Source organism: Apium graveolens, chromosome 6 (genome assembly GCF_009905375.1).
Source record: "Apium graveolens cultivar Ventura chromosome 6, ASM990537v1, whole genome shotgun sequence".
NCBI lineage: Eukaryota > Viridiplantae > Streptophyta > Magnoliopsida > Apiales > Apiaceae > Apium > Apium graveolens.
Window position 1 is genome coordinate 235,266,848 of NC_133652.1, and position 4,935 is coordinate 235,271,782.

General features: G+C 38.0%; 1 non-coding gene across 1 annotated transcript; it reads right to left on the reverse strand.

The window, feature by feature from the left end:
* Positions 1-4,469: 4,469 nt before the first annotated feature.
* Positions 4,470-4,576, reverse strand: LOC141670274 (small nucleolar RNA R71). Its single transcript, XR_012554512.1, has one exon. It is a non-coding gene; the product is annotated as a small nucleolar RNA R71 (small nucleolar RNA).
* Between the last annotated feature and the right edge of the window lie 359 nt (positions 4,577-4,935).

Below are 4,935 nucleotides of genomic sequence, written 5' to 3' on the forward strand. Positions count from 1 at the left end.
GTATTGATAAGTACATATGATGTTTAACAGAGGAAGCGAGACGTAGAAAGGGAAAGCAGGTAGTCAGTGAGTGGGAATCAATTGATAAGTTCTAGTAAAGTGAAAGCAAATCGATAAGGCAAGTGTTTCTTTTTCTCTTGATTATTGCAAGTATTTTGGAACGTTCTTCATTGTGTTGAAATTACTTTAAACGGTTATTATTCTATAATACAAGTACTTTGAAGTACTTAACCTAAACCATGATTCTTATTGATCTTGAGCCATAAGCCTGTTTCTTCATAAACCGTTGATTGTTGAATTCACATTTACAAGCCACACATATATGATACTACTCCACAAATACATACCTACCACATACGGATCCCTGATACAAAATTGCTTATCATACCAACCCTTATACCTTGTGTAACAGAAGACCAATTCTTGTAACTCTTGAACCCTTGAGTCTTCTACTTTCTATTTCTCTCCTTGATTGAAACTCAACCTTTATGATTTCCTGGTCATTTCATGGAATTATAGACTATTCTATGTTTCAAACTAAATATTGTTTATGATTCAACTATTGAGTTACATTGCTTATCATATTTTGATTCTAGAATTGGATTATTTTTGAATATGAACTAGATTCGTGGTCAGACCAGATTCGTGGTCACAATAGGCCAATGTGTGCCTTGGATCCAGTATATAAAGCAAAGCTGGGAGCCTTGCTCGGGGTTAGTGCGTGACTGATCAGCAGCCTAACCTTGGTTTTTAAAATGAAAATGAATATCCAATTCTAATCATTGCTTTTCAGTAAACTTGATTATTATATCATTTTAATTGATCATTGTTACTCTCAGTTACTGTTTTTGTGACTTGCTGAGCTAGTTAGCTCACTCTTGCAAAACTGTTTATATTCTTTTCCAGTGAAAAAGGAAACTGGTGGTAGCGAGGATCCTCAGACAAGTGTGCGAGCTAGGTATCCAGGTTGAATTGGAATAGACTAGCAAAGGATGTTTGGCTTGGTTATGTTTATAGATTGTAATAAAGTTGAAACTTCGGATGTAAGATAAATAAACTGGGTTTTGGTACGTTTGTGTAATAAATAAGATTGTGGCTTGTGGACATACTTTAAACTGCATCGATCCATGGATTATGGTAAGTAAGGTCATTTTATATACATATTATTATATTTATAACAGGTTCAATATGGTGTGTGTTGTGGGCCCCAAACTTTTAACCCAGGTTTGGAGGGCGTTACAGAGGTTCAATATGGTGTGTGTTGTGGGCCCCAAACTTCTGATCCAGGTTTGGAGGGCGTTACAACTTATATATTACAATCTCCCCCAACTTGTTCTTTATGGAATTATGCACAAGTTCTGATTGATGATGTCAAAAACTCTAGCTGAATGCAGAATTCAATCTCCCCATCTGGTCTTCTTTTGTGAGTTGCATTTAGATTTATTCTTCTCTTTCTTTATGAAGAATAGAATTTTATTATCTGGCAAGATCCATCAGCTGTTTTGGCATTTAGACTTATTTTCCCCCTTTTTGACATTATCTCCCAGGTAGAAAGATCCAGCTAGATGTACATTGTTCAAGCTGCTGTCATTGTCCATTTAGAACACTGTCTGCAGCTTCAAGCTTCAGTGAGAGCTGTGGTGATGAGTTTAGCCAGTAGAATAAGAGTTTCACTTAGATCTGTAGAAGAAGTTTATTAGTAATAAAAGTTCTAAACTCTCTATTCTTTTGACTAAGTAGTCTCACTACTTCTCACTGAACTAGTCTCATGACTTTTGAAAGTCAGAGTTTCCTCACAAGGATTAGTAAATCCAGACACTCATCTACCTCTTCTTTTTCTAGGAAGGATCATGCATCTCTTATTTTCTGTTTTTCTCTCATTCTCACATGAAAGGCTTAATTTGTTGTTCGACTTACAGAACTAAGAGGTGGCTGAGAAGAGTTGTCTATGAACATATGATTAGGGGTAATCCATATAGGTCTAATCATACTCATTTCATCAGAAGCGTGAATACCAATTTGACATTGTGAGGTGAATTAATCATCAGAAAAACCTGTGACTAGGGTCACAGTTTAGCACACAGATTGCTCTGTGGTTTTGACAGTGTATTGTCCTCCACGTACAGTGGGAACCACCAATTGAATTGGAGGGGATTTGATTGGGTTACTGCCAAGTGCACCAGCCTCAAACCCTTGTGTGTCTTGCAACATATTGGCACTTAAATGTGCTATACTTGCCTTTCTCATGACATTGTCATAGGCAATTGTACTTCTAGCTTTGACTGCTAAGGTAGCTTTTGTTAAGTGGCATTTATGACACTTATTTATGCTCTAATAAGCTTTGAGTTGGTGTATTTGTACTCAATTTATTTGTGTTTTAACGTGTTTTCAAGTGTTTTTACATTTTAGGCTTTACTTTGTGAATCAGGTGAATTAGCATTATTTTTATGCTAATATGGTGTTTAGGATGTGTTAAAATAAAAGCTTGAAAGATTGGCTCGAAGCTGCAAGGAATAAAGAAGAAAAAAAAAATAAAGTTTTGGCAGAAGGCAGGCGCGCCCACGCTGGTATTGCGCGCGGCCGCGCCGGGGGAACAGAAAGTCATCGCGCCCGCGCTGGTGAAGCGCACGCCCGCGCTGGTGAAGCGCGCGCCCGCGCTGGTGAAGCGCGCGCCCGCGCTGGGTCGGGATTTAAAAATCCTGATTCCTGTGCAATTTGAATTCTGGACTCCTGGGAATGCATGGACTGCTATATAAAAATAACTTAGGTCGTTTTTCAAAGATATCTAGATATTAAGAGTTCAAGACATCAAGGAGGGAGAAGACGGCAAGAGACCTTTTGTCACAATTCAACAAAGGCGAAGATGATCTAGTTTATTCTTATGAATCTTTGTTTTGAGTTATAATTTGGATGCTTGATTCTTGTTTTTCTGAACCTATATTCTTGTGTGTACTTGGTTTTATTTATTCATATAAAGACTACGTTTGCTATATAATGTTTTCATTGGAACCCACATTGGCGATGAGTTCAATTATGGGCTAATCGTTATCGTGGGGTTCTAGCGGATTTATTTATGGATTTCTTTAGTTAAATTGTTTGATGCCTTAGTGTGTGGTGATTGTATGATATCCTAGTTATGATTGTGCTTATTCGTCTTATGAGCGTCGCGAACTTATAAGATAGCGTGTTAATTCTTAATGAAGCGAAAGTGAACTTAAGGATTTAGAACTTGTCGTGCTAGTATAGGTTCATGTATTGTTATGCATGATCAGTAGATAATTTTACCCATCTTACTTGCCCTATGTAATCAAGATAGATAACTTGTGCTTAAACCGTTATGTTGTCAAATATTATAGACATATAGGGTCTCAATATAATTGGTGCCTATTCAGCTTCTATCTCTTTTGTGGATGTCTGGTAGAATGGTACTCGTACAACCAGAGTTGGCGTTTATCAGTTTTGTGTTATCTGATAACTGTCATCACCATTGCATGCTAAGGTTGAGAATAATAAAACTATCGAATGAAGTACTTAATGAAGTTAGAATCCCATGTTTGTCATATATATTAATCCAGTCTATTTTATTCTCTTAGTTATAATTGTTAGCGTAATCCTTAGTTAAAACATCCTCACTTTGTTATTATCTTAGCATTGAATAATAACCATACATTGTTATGTAGGTGTGTAATTTAGATAGTTAACCAATACAGTCTATGTAGGATCGAAACTGATTTATATCTTATACTACTTGCGAACTCGTATACTTGCGTGTAATATTAGCGCGTATTTAGCGACTAACAAGTTTTTGGCGCCGCTGCCGGGAACTGCAGTGTTAATTGCTAGTTTATGTGCTTTCCATCAGTGGTCGTTAAAGTTCATTGACTTGGACATTGTTACTTATTTGTTTCCTTGTTTTATTTCAGGTGATCTAGCGAGGGTGTATGCATACGCGTTCTCGTACTCGTAAGAGAACAGTGGATAAAGCCGAGGAAGAACTTGTGGTAATTCGTAGGGAAGTTTCTGAGGAAGAAAAGAAGGTAGAAGAAGAAGAGAAAGTTGAAGAGCCAATTATAGTAGCTATGGGTGATCAAGCAGAAAATACGAAGGCTTTGATGGACTATTATAAGACTATGATTAATGATATTCAGTCTAGCATCATTAGACCAGCCATCACGGCTAACACTTTTGAGATCAAGTCAAGCACGATCCAGATGATACAAAACTCAGCTCAGTTTGGGGGTTCTCCTACTGAAGACCCCAACATGCACATCAGGGATTTCGTCAAGATCTGCGATACTTTCAAGTTCACTGGTGTGACTAAAGATGCTATCAAGCTGTGACTTTTCCCATTCTCTTTAAGGGACAAAGCTAAGTGTTGGTTACACTCTCTACCGGCAGGGTCTATCACAACTTGGGAAGATCTTGCTCAAAAGTTTCTCACTAAATTTTTTCCCATGGTGAAGACTGCAGCAATCAGGAATGCTCTTACCCAGTTCGCGCAGCAAACTGGAAAATCTCTGTGTGAGGCTTGGGATCGATATAAGGAGATGCTAAGGAAGTGCCCACACCATGGCATGCCTGATTAGATGATTATCAATTGTTTTTACAATGGATTGGGTCCTACTTCTAGGTCCATGCTTGATGCAGCATCAGGAGGAGCCTTGTGGGCTAAAAGCTATGATGAAGCTTATGAATTTATTGAACTGATGGATGCTAATGAGTACTAGAATCCTTCCCAGAGACTGACTCAGGGAAAGGTAGCAGGAATTCTGGAGTTGGACGTAGAAACTGCTATAGCTGCCCAACTTAAGGCTTTGACAATAAAGGTGGACACTTTGGCTAATTATGGAGTTAATCAAATTACTTTGTGTTGGTGCCCATGAGACTGATCAGTGCGCAATTTCTAATGAATCAACTCAGTTCGTGAGCAACTTT